Here is a 12542-nt window from a genome sequence, read left to right as displayed (position 1 = left end):
TTTAAAAGCCTCAGGAATCTTTTGCAGGTGTTTAGAGTTAATTCGTTGATTCAGATGGTTAGGTTAACAGCTCGTTTAAAGAACCTTTTCATGATATGCTAATTTTTTGAGACAGGAATTTTTGGTTTTCATGAGTTATGTATGCCAAAATCATCAATATTAAAACAATGAAAGGCTTGAACTACTTCAGTTGTGTGTAATGAATCTAAACTATAATAAAGTCTGATGTTTATCAGTACATTACAGGAAATAATGAACTTTATCACAATATGCTAATTTTTTGAGAAGGACCTGTATATATGTATATGTGTGTGTGTGTGTGTGTGTGTGTATGAGAGAGAGAGAGATGCTTTTTTTCAGACCTACAGGTCAGAGTGTTTTTCCTGATTATGAGTTGAAAGATGACATTCACAAAGATCTGACAACAACTCTGATGAGCTGCATTTTAGTTTGTACCAGTGTCAGAGTCTCCATCAGCTATTTAGTTTTAGAAGGTTCATTTGGATCGACTCAGGCTAAGAAAGTGTTTCTGGATCCAGAAACTGTGTAAGAAGCAGAATTTGTGTTTAAATGTAAAATTTGAAATTTAAATCCTCAGAAATGAAACTGAAGACATGAACTTGAGGTGAACAGTTTGTTTCATTTTAAAACAAACTATTTTGACATCATCATCGTCGTCATGATTAATCAGCGGTGGACTGCCCGATGATCAACAGGTGTGATCAGGTGCAGCTGTCAGGATATTCAGAGTCTGAATCATTGTTCTTTCTCACATTTCCTTCCTTAAATCCAGTGTCAGTGTCTGCAGCAGTGATTATGTCTCATTATTGTGCACTGATGTTCACCATGAACAGAGTAACATGTCTAAACATTACTAACAAAACATGGAATCAGGTGGTCTGATGATTAATTTACTTGATGTATTATTATTGTGTTGTGTTGAATCTGGATGTTGCTGTATTGGTTGGCACTTTTCTTTAACATAGTGTGGAGATCTGCGGTGGTAGCTCCCATCTTTAAGAAGGCAGACCAAAGGGTGACTGGCCTCTTCCTTAGAGATAGTGTGAGGAGTTGAATCGTTTGGGAGGGGCTCACAGTAGAGCCACTGCTCCTCCATATTGAAAGGATCCAGTTGAGTTATTTGGGCCTCTGATCAGGATGCCTCCTGGGTGAGGTTTTCAGGAATATCCCTCTGGCATGTTAGAGCTCACGTCTTATGCGTGCATGCCAACAGTAACCAAAGTCAGTTGCAGCATTTTTTGTCCTCAAAAAAGAAAAATCCCACCTGCTACTGTGGAGGAGATGTCACTGCTATTGGATACTTTGCTGGAGCACAGTAAAGCTGTGGGTCGTGGGAATGACCCATAATGTTTGATCTATGTCAGGGGTCGGCAACCTGCGGCTCCAGAGCTGCATGCGGCTCTTTAGTCCTTTTAGTGCGGCTCCGCGTGGTTTGGGAAAATAAATTATTATTTTTTTTAAGTAATTAGCTGAAGTGTATTTTATTTATGTTATTTCTTTTTTTAACTTGTAGTTCTAAATTGGAAGATTATTGTGATATTGAAATATAAATATAAAATTATATTATATTATTTTTTGAGCGCTCAAAATAAGCACCACACTTGCTGAAGCCCGGTGTACCCCTTGAAACGCCCGTGCGAGACTTTCAACCCCAGGTAGGCCAATTATGGACCTTCGGATCCACATTATGTCAGCAGCTGTTCTCCACCGTGAACTATGTTAAAAGCAAACACGCTCACGCCTCACAGACGACAGCTGACAGTCCTGCGTAAAGATGAAAGTGACTTGGTACAGCCCCGATTTGCAGATGCTGTGCGCAGAGGTTCAGGAGCAGAAGTCCCATTGTAAACATATCACGGCAGACCCGACGATGTTTGCATGAACACGCTCTTCAGCATCTCTTTATTGACCACTTTTCACACACGGTTGCTGTACGCATACATCCGGCTGTAGCTTTGCAGCTCACAGCCCGACACACACCAACACAACAGCACAGAGAGCACAGACTTTAGGCGTGATTGCGGGTGCCGTGATGGCGAGGCGTGATTGCGCCTCCTCTGCAGCGGCGCTGCAGACCACACCCCGCCACACACATTAACCAGGTAAAATACATATTTAGGCAGAATTTTGCAAATAACTATTTTTCATCTTTGAGCAGCAAAGTGCCTTTTTTTTCCAATTTTTTTTAAAAGTCGGGTCAAGGCCCAAAGGAGATATAAGGGTGGCGGCTCACAACAGTTTTTGTTTGCTACATGGATCATTTTAGTTCAGCTGGGTGTCTTTCCTTTTGTTATATTTCTTTAAGAGTTCAAAATGTGTTAATTACATAAATAAAAAAGTAATTTTCTCTGTAGCACTTCATGGATTTAAGCAACACACCTTAGTTGTTCACACAAAGCTTAAAGGTAAAAAAAAATATATATATATATATATATATATATATATATATATATATATATATATATATACAGTGTTATCTTCATTTTAGATGTTAAAAAGTATTTGCAGCTCCCAGTGTTTTGTTTTGCGTGGAAATTGCGTCCAAATGGCTCTTTGGGTGTTAAAGGTTGCTGACCCTGGGTTAACTCACAAAATGAGATAAAAAGGGGAGACTGTTACGAAATAAATATATATTCTTAGTGCTTATTTTCTGATTATATTGTTTCATGTATTTTAATCATAAAGGCTTTTATAAACCAAGGCCAGATGTGGCAAAGAATTAGGTCAGAGGGTGACAGGTCGCCTAGCAACAGAGGCTTTAGTAAGGGAAGTTAAGAAACAGGAAGTTTAGTGCAGAGCTGCAGAGGCATATTAATAAAATACAGGAAACCAGACAGAAAAGAAGAACTAAGTAACACACACACACACATTAGTCAGACCAGAAGGAGTTGTTTTGATCGAAACTGTGTGTGTCTGTGTGTGACCTATAGCAGAACTATGTATACGTATTTTGCCTGGCAATGCTTTTAGAACTGGGGTACGTGCTCGTGTCTGCAGTTCTCCCTTTCCGGAAATGTACAATAAAGATCATTTTTGAGCTTTGACCACTCTGAGTAGGAAGTCTTTCTCTGTCGCCAAAAGAATTCAAAAGAACGAATTTAATACCTCCTACCCACCTCGACATACAAACTCTGTGTGGCTTCACGTGTTCTGTTGATGTTTACATGATCGAAATAACTTGAACACAAACACAAACAAAGAGGTAGACGGAAGGAAAAAACTACAAGTCCCAGCATCCTCTGTGTTTAGGGAGCAGTAGTGAAAGTGAAAGCAGGAGGAGGAAGGTGGAGCTGAGGCAGGTGAGTGTTAACATGAATATGTTTCTTCTTATGACATAAAATAATTCCACGCTGTTCGTGTCTGTGGGTGAAATGTGAGGCCGGTCGGCTCCTCTGAGCGCTGGTTTCCTGTAAGTAGAGAGGAAGTGAGTTTAGCTGAGCCTCCGTTTAGTGTGAGAGAGCAGGAGGAGAGTGAGAGCTGTGCTGAGGCAGGGTGAGTGTTAACATCGCTCTGACATTACTGTGTCTCTGTGGCGGGAACAACAGGCTCCGTCAGTGGAGGCAAAAATAATCAGACTTTGGTTTTCAAAGGAAACAACTTTATGTCGGAAGTTCCCCGCACGCTCATTGGATAACGATGTGTCAATCTCGAGCTATTAGCCAATGAGCGTGCGGACTCACAGAAAGACCCGCCTTCATCACGGGACTTTAAAAACTACAATGGCGACAGAAACTCCGTGAGTGGAGTTCAGGCTGACGTCATGAAACTGTGACGTTTGAGCCACTTCCTGTTCTCAGTCCCAGCGTCCTGATCACCGAGGTTTCTGTTGCTCTGATATCTGATATTGATTATATTGGTAAACAGGCTGTAGCATAAACATCAAACACAGCTGAAGAAGTTTTTGGATGGTTGACTTCAAATGATCCGTCGGTTTGAAAAGTAAAAACAATTTAAAAAAAGGTGAAGCTGATGCAGGGTGAGTGTTAACACCAGGACTTTAGAGGGAAGAAGAGTCACAGCTCAGCACATTGTTGACGGGTTATGTTCAATCGGGGGAAGACATCTGAATCATTGCAGGGGGAATGGCTTTCACAACTTTAATTAATATAATAATAATAATTAATAATTAATATTAATATTTAATACTACATAAAAAAATTCCCATCTATGGATGTAATTGCCAATTGTTACATTGTTGTAAATGTTATGTAGGCGCTCTTTAACTATCTTAACATACCCATCATCAATTAATAGATCTGCATTAAATTTCCAGTAATCTTTTTTAAATTGTGTTTTATTTTTAGGGTTAAGTTTAAAAGTAATACTACTGTGATCTGTCAACGGGGCTGCTGAGATGGAAACATGTGAAACATATCTATATAGTAAAGTCGACCCAACCACAGTATGGAACGCCAGGACTGCCATTATGAATCAATTAAATGCACCATTAAATAATAAATTAAATGTGGCAATAATTAATTTAAATTTGAAATAATTAATTAAATAAATATTTTTTGACACAATTAATTAATTAATTATTTCACTTTTTAATTAATTATTGCCACATTTAAATAATTATTTAATGGTGTATTTAATTAATTCATTTTGGCACAGTTGACTCCTTCAGGTCTCACCATAAATTTATTTTATACCGTTTTAATATTTTTTAGCCGAGAATGTAGCGGTTTAATCTTCATATGTCTGGTCGGTTTGCGAAGATACAGCCTCTTTGCAAAAGTGCTTCGATGATTTTGGAGATGTCTGCCCAGTCTCACGGCAAAGCGTGGGATAGACCCGCTCACCTCGCAAGCAATCGAGCTGTTATTACCACCGACAAAGCGCAGGCCCCGGTACACAGCTGTAATAACCCCCGCTGACACTGACTTCATTTACTGAGGTTATATTTATCGAGTTTTTATTTCCTGATGTTCGTATGTGTCATACGTGTTCCAGTCGCCAATTCTGAATTATAACTAACATTAAAAACACATTTAAGCAGGAGAGAGAGCAAAAAAATTCGATTAACATCTGATGTTTGGGTTTTTGTTCAATAATCAGCGTGACCTGATAAACGCATAAAAGAAGTAACGTTGGTGTTTCCGTCATGTAGTAACTGCTGGCTTTAACTGTGCAAAGGTGGTTCGACACTATGAAACACATACAGACTTCATGATGTTCGCCTCATTTTTTTATTGTGAATATTAATCATGAGGGTAAACGGCCCTGTACACCACGGAGCAAGGTCAGCATGTCCACGATATCTTCAGCCCTCTGAGTTAACCCATCAAACTAATCTAACGGTCATCTACGAATAATTCACGGGTCATATCAATATGATTTTACAGAAAATCATCCTTATTACTGCCAACTATTCCAGTTACCATCAAATGTTAAAGGAAAATATCAGAATGAGTGTCTGTGAGCTGAGAAGGACGTGAAGCGAGCAGTTTATCCCAGAGCTGAAGCTGCTCTGTGTGCAGAGATGAGCTCAGATTCCTGCTGTGATTGATCAACAGTCACAGAAATGTAGACTTGTAGTTATTACTGCAGGATGGTCACAGCAGATACTGATAAACATGTATTATGAGGATGGATGATCAAGTTTCTCACTCTCTCCTTTAAATCTCAGTTTTTTTCTTCTTCACAGTTTATCTGTTAATTTATTAATGAATAACACTGAAAGAGTTTCTGTTATATTTCCCCTTGAACATCACCTTATTAGGGCGGCATTAGGAAATAGCCCCCCTCCAAAGAATGAATGAATGAATGATGATAATAATAAAATGATTAAAAAGCAGAGCTCAGAGTGGTAGAATGGTCAAACATGGATCCACGGGTGGTTCAACTGCATTTGGTGACGTGACTAAAGCAAATCTTTAATCCCACCATCAACGGGATGTTGTCTCCTTTACTACGGTTACTTTACTTGGTCACCGTGTGGATTTCTTTGAAATGAACCAAATTCTTTTATTTGTTGGTTGTTGTAGAGCAGGGCGATATGACCAAAAATATTTATCACGATATACATTTGAAAATTTGCGATTACTATGTAACTGACAATATAATTGACACTAGACAAAATACTTTACAACTCCACAACTTCATTAGTGCAAAAAACAAATATCACTTAAACAAGCAGCTGTTTTAAGTGCATTAAAGTTATATAAAAAAAATTAACAGTGCAAATGCAAATTCCTCGCTGACAGTTTAACTAAAACGCATTTCCAGTGGAAACTGGCCGACATATCCTCAGCATAACCATGTATAATATCCACAAAACTTAAAAAGAGGTTATACACACACAATACGGTAATATTATGTTGAAGCACAGTACGTATCACTCCGCGAGGCTCCTGCCTACGATAGCCGTAATGCTCCGACAATCCATCAAATGGTGTGGCTTCGTTGCTTAGCAAAGTCGTACTGAAACATTTCGAGCGCCGTGTACCACATAAAATTGATACCAGGTCAGTAAACACAACCAGAATTCATACATAAGGCACACGGGATTGTAAGGGGCACTGTGGATTTTCAGAAAAATCAAAGGATTGATTTTAAGTGTGCTGCATTTTCCAAAAACACGGTAATAACGACGGCCCACTAGCACAAATAGTGTTTTGTTGTCGGTCTGACGGACGAAAGCCGAAACATTTCCACACCACTGAAGTTGCAGCATATTTACAAACCAATTCTGGTTCATCCGTTTCATTCAACAATCCACTTTCGCTCTTCTCATTCTGCGTCGCCGCCATGTGCGTATGTAAACGAAGGCATTGCGCATGCGCGTTTGACCCATATTCTATTCTTCTTATCGTTGCCCAACATTATACCGGTATTACAGTGAACGATATGATATGGCCCAGCCCTAGGTTGTTGCATATTTAACCTCTACAGTCAGGAAAGGAGGAGATGAGGCCTCAACAATGTTGGGTTGTAGCTGTGGTTCAGGTTAGAGTGAGTGTCCATGGAATAAATGTAAGTCAGTGAACTGGAAACATGACTGTGTTAAACTTTCTTTTCCTTTTATAATGAGTCTAATCAAAGGTGTACAGAAGTATCTCCACTTTGACTTTTCCGTGTCACCATCAGAGCTTCTGCACAGTGTGTTTCTGGGGCAGATAACATTGCAGCATTATGGAGACATTATGGAGACAAAAAAAAGCGTCTGGATTTCTTTAAGTTTAACTTAAAGAAATCCAGACGTTGTTGGTTTCAGTGTTTAGTCTCATTCACACACTCCCTCAGACTCTTCACACACACTGATTTGCTGACATAAACACACTCCTGTGTGCTTTCTTGGCTTCACACACACACTGAGGACCGTCTACAGACTGTGAGCTCCGTCTTCTTTGTCTTTGGAGCCGAACTCTGACAAAGTTAGGAACAAAACTTTCTCCAGCGTGTGAACTTTCCTTCTAGACTCAGTCTGAGCAGTCAGACCACATATTTCTAAAGCAGCACATGAAGGTGTGGCTCACACACACACAGGTGAAGGAAACAGCTGCAGTATTAAAAACTGCTTCACTGTCTACAAATATATGAACTGAATGTTTCTTTCAGGCTGTAAAAACCTTATTTATCCTCCATTACAGTCCTGCATTCAGAGGATTACTTCTCTTATATTAGTACATGTATTTTATTCTGATGAACACATGAAACTCTGAGCTGGATTGAATCCATTGAATCAGAGTCCAGGACTCAGACTAAACACACTGAATGTGTCCTGAGCTCGGCCGCTGTTCCACAGTAACTGCTGTCACAGTCACTGTTACTGAGTTAGCTTAGCTAGCAGAGCAGCTAGCAGTTAGAGTATGAACTCTGTAAGCAGTCAGCTCGGTCGTGGACATTGTTACTGACATAAAGCTGCTCTCTGCAGCCATGTTTGACCTGCTGCTTTGTAGGACTACAGTAATGGAGGATTTGGAGGCTGAACTCGGCTCTGTGACACTTTTTGTAGTGAACTGATGAAAGCTGCGTCTCAGATGGATGTTAGTCCAACACATCAGACACGACCTCTGCAGCTCTCAGTTGATGTGCACATGAATGATTTGTGTTTCCTCTGCAGGTGAAGGTAGAAAGTGTGTGTGAGCTGATGTGAATTGAGCAGCATGGATCAGTGTGAGGACAGAGAGGAGCGAGTCCCTCCCTCTAAAAGCACTCTGTGTGGGGAACATGAGAGCCAGACCAAAGCTCAGAGGTGAGATGACCATCTCTAACTGTCCGTGACTCTTCTCCATGTCACAGCTCAGCACTCACATCACTGCTCCATCATTATTCACACTCATACCTCTGTGTGTGTTGTTTTAAAGCCCAGAGCTGTGGGGCGTACCAGGCTCAGCTGGACATAACCCTAAAACTAATCCAGAACCTGGACCTGAACCCAGCTGTGTTTCCTTAAAGAGCAACATGTCGAAGGATATTATTGAAAACTTTAACAAAAGACTGTTATGTGACAAAAAGTAAGTACATTATTTTTATGAGTTTCGGGTTGTTCATCATGTCTTTAATTTAATATTTCCAGTTTTTCCTTCCTATCTCATGAAGTTGTTACATTTATTGTTTTTCTTTTAGGATCAATAAGAGGCCAGAATCTCCTGGACCTGAACCCAGCTGTGTTTCCTTAAAGAGCAACGAGTCGAAGGGTATTGTTATAGACTTTAAAGGCTGTTCTTCTGCTGCTGAGAGGTAATGTGTGTCTAGATGTTGTTCCTGACTCTGTATTTTTGAATAAATCCTCATGTTTAATATCAGCTCAGCCCTTTTTCACACACATTTCTATGTTGGTATGTGAAGCGGTGTGTGTTGGAGTGTTTCCACAAACACAGCAGTCAGAGTGGAAAGAGTGGATGTTGTAGGAGGTGTTTGTGTAGTGAAGAGGCTGAGTGTCTGTAGGACTCCAGCTGCTCCAGCAGGTGTCTCCTTTGTGCTTTGCTTCAAACACAGTGTAGGGAGGAGCTTCCACTCAGGTGTTTCAGGTGTTGCTGGATGGAGGAGGACAAATAGTTTCCCCTTCAGTGACACTTCAGCAGCTCAATGTTCTGGGGAGATGTTTGTCTTTATGAAGGTTTATGGATTATTGTTCTTACTTTGGTTAAACTGAGCAATACATTTTCCATCTAACATTTAAAGTAAATTTCCAGGTGAAAAAAAGATCTGCAGCTGCAGCCTCTGTGATGTTTCACAGTCTGAAAGTAACAAATTCAACCAGAGTTCAAACAAAGGCTTAATATACGTGTGTGTTTGATATAATGCCAACAAGTACAAATAGGTGTTCTTACAGGTCTTAATCATAGAGCTCTGATAAGTCTGGTGACTTTCACAGTCAGCAATTTTGCTGCCTTTTATTTTATATTGGCTTTTTTTAAAGCCCTTCAAATGCTCCCACATTCATACAGAGCTTTTAACACCAAACTCCTTTACAGTCCTTCTCCTCTCACACACGACTGATTTGTCTGCAGCAGCTGTGTTACTGCTAGTGTTTTATTATGTGTGTAATCTCCTCATATTGTTCCTATGGTTTAGTTTGACTTCCTTCTGCAAACTCAGCTGCTCTGTTGCTGATACACGTCTCCATGAATATGATTGATCAGATGCTGCCAACACCATGTGTTTCATGTGAACGCTCAGCTGAAACCCTGGGTTGACTTATCGAGTTAATAACAAGCTTCACGTGACTGTGAGTGCTAAAGTGAATCCAGATAAAGGAAAGAGACCCTGCTAATGTTGGACTCACTTCTTAGTGTAGATCCCAGGAGGAAGTTCAACATAGCCAGCCATTCTTTGTGCTAGCTCGACCAAACCTGAGACCACAGTGCAGGATAATGATTATCATCTGTCTCTGTCAAGCACATTTAAAATCCACAAATAACAAAAATAATTACATTTGATCATTAAAAATATGTTTTCAATTAAAAAAGCATGAGCACACTGGTGGATTACAGAAACATGAAAACTCGTTAACAGTAAAGTTAATTTAGGCGTAAACAAAGAGGCAAACATACTTAAGTAGAAGGACTGATGTTTGTGTTAAAATACCCTCTTAAAGCTGAAATACTGATTCAACTTCTTTACTCAAGTAAAGGTAAAAGAGTCCAGGCTCTGAAATGTACTCACAGTATTAAAGTAAAAACTCCATCTTTGAAGGAAATTTCTGTCAGTTTTGTGCAAAGTTACCTGAATTTCTACCTCCAACATTAATATGAGAAAATTATCTGAACTTTTATTCTAATGAATTTAATCAGCTTGAACATTTTGTAGCACAAAAGTAGAAAAAACCCAAAGGGAATAAAAAATAACTCCATTTGCTGTTGCCTGCATTGTAGATGGGTGGCTTTGCCTCAACACCTAAACAGGAAAATGAGTTTAGTCAAGTATTAAAGTGGGATTGAAGAGGTCAGGAAACCAGAGATCAGGTGTTGTGGTGCAGCATGGTCACAAGGATCATTTAGAAATGGGTCAAAATATTTTCTCTTCTAGATTTTTTGCACACAGTCTGATGTGCTGCTGCTCTGAGGTTCACTGCTCTCTGTGTACTTAGAAAACTGTGAGGTACAAGTAGATTTGACACAAGTTATAATGGCTGATTTCCATATAACGGTGGAATACAGGGACTTAATCGTTAAGTAAGAAGAAAGTTTGAAGCCTAATCTTGAAAGTAGAGATAGTGTCTGTCTCCTGAATCCAAACTGGAAGCTGGTTCCACAGAAGAGGGGCCTGAAAACTGAAGGCTCTCCCTCCCATTCTACTTTTAAATACTCTAGGAACAACAAGTAGGCCTGCAGAGCGAGAGCGAAGTGCTCTAATAGGGTGATATGGTACTACAAGGTCATTAAGATAAGATGGGGCCTGATTATTTAAGACCTTGTATGTGAGGAGCAGGATTTTGAATTCTGGATTTAACAGGAAGCCAAAACAGGAGAAATCTGCTCTCTCTTTCTAGTCCCTGTCAGGACTCTTGCTGCAGCATTTTGGATTAACTGAAGGCTTTTCAGGGAGTTTTTAGGACTTCCTGATAATAATGAATTACAGTCGTCCAGCCTGGAAGTAATAAATTCATGAACTAGTTTTTCAGCGTCACTCTGAGACAGGATATTTCTAACCTTAGAGATGTTGCACAAATGGAAGAAAGCAGTCTTACATATTTGTTTAATATGTGCGTTGAAGGACATGTCCTGGTCAAAATGACTCAAGGTTCCTCACAGCGTTACTGGAGGCCAAGGTAATGCCATCCAGAGTAAGAATCTGCTTAGATACCATATTTCTAAGATTTTCAGGGCCGAGTACAATAACCTCAGTTTGATCTGAATTAAGAAGCAGAAAGTTAGTTGCCATCCAGGTCTTTATGTCTTTAAGACATTCCTGCAGTTTAACTCATTGGTGTGTGTTACCTGGCTTCATGGACAGATGAACAGCTGGGTGTGCTATGTCTTCTGATGATACTGCCTTGGTGATTTTAACATCCATGTCTGCTGTGACTCTAAACTTCTGGTCAAGGACTTTTTAAATATTATTGACTCTTTTAACTTGACCCAGTGGGTTACTGGTCCCACGCATGAAAAAGGTCACACACTAGACTTGGAGCTTTCCCACGGGCTGGATGTGTGCATCACTGAAATATCTGAGTTGGGCATCTCCGATCATTTTCCTGTGTTGTTCACTGTAACGCTGTGCTGCTCGGTAGGTAAGCCGTGCGCCTCAGCGTGTAAAAAGCGAGTGCTTAATGCTCTAACAGCGCCGCTTTTTCTGCTGCCTTTATGGACTCTGGAATAATGAACTCCAGCTGTTAAAGTGTTGAGGACCTTTCGGACACTCTTCATTCTACCTGCACTGATATTTTGGACTCTATTGCTCCGTTCAGGACTCTGCGCGCTAAGCATTTATCAGAGCCGTGGTTGAATGAACATACGTGCTCCCTTAGACGTGACTGTAGACGCGCCGAAAGGAGATGGAAAAAGGACAGATTGTATGTTTCTCTACAGATTTTAAGGACTTTCTGTCTTTCTGCTCACCAAGAAGCTGTAAAAACTGCAGACACAGTTTGTCTTAAACTTAGTGTCAGTAAACAGTCACAGGCCTCAGGTACTTTTTAATGTCCTCAGTCGTTTTCTTCGTTCACGTGATGATGTCGGAGTCATTTCTTCACCAAGTATTTGTGATGATTTTTTAGCATTTTTAACAACAAGGTTCTACCTATTAGGGCTCTTGTCTCGCCAACTGCTGCCTCAGATCCGAGTCTTTCTCCTGTGTGCTCAGCTGTCTTAGAGCAGTTTGATCCTGTCTCCCTTAATGACTTGACTGCGGTAGTTTGTAACCTAAGATCATCACACTGCCCCTCTGATTGTCTCCCCCCAACTACTCTTCCAAGGATTGTCAGGTTGGAGATTGGCCTATAATTAGCTAAGACAGCTGGTCTAGGGATGCTTTTAAGTAAAGGTTTAACTACAGCCAGCTAGGGATGGGTACCGTTTAGATTTGAAAACCTGCTGAATCAGAATCAGTTGCTGATGATGGCTTTTTTCTTT

At 40.2% G+C, this 12542-nt stretch overlaps 1 protein-coding gene across 1 annotated transcript in view; it reads right to left on the bottom strand.

Annotated features, from left to right (window-relative positions):
- LOC120439390 (zinc finger protein 771-like) overlaps positions 1-12542 on the bottom strand; it is an 844755-nt gene that overhangs the window by 28461 nt on the left and 803752 nt on the right. The window lies entirely within an intron of this gene.

Source organism: Oreochromis aureus, linkage group 3 (genome assembly GCF_013358895.1).
Source record: "Oreochromis aureus strain Israel breed Guangdong linkage group 3, ZZ_aureus, whole genome shotgun sequence".
NCBI classification, from domain to species: domain Eukaryota; kingdom Metazoa; phylum Chordata; class Actinopteri; order Cichliformes; family Cichlidae; genus Oreochromis; species Oreochromis aureus.
This window is presented reverse-complemented; position numbering and strand designations above follow the sequence as displayed.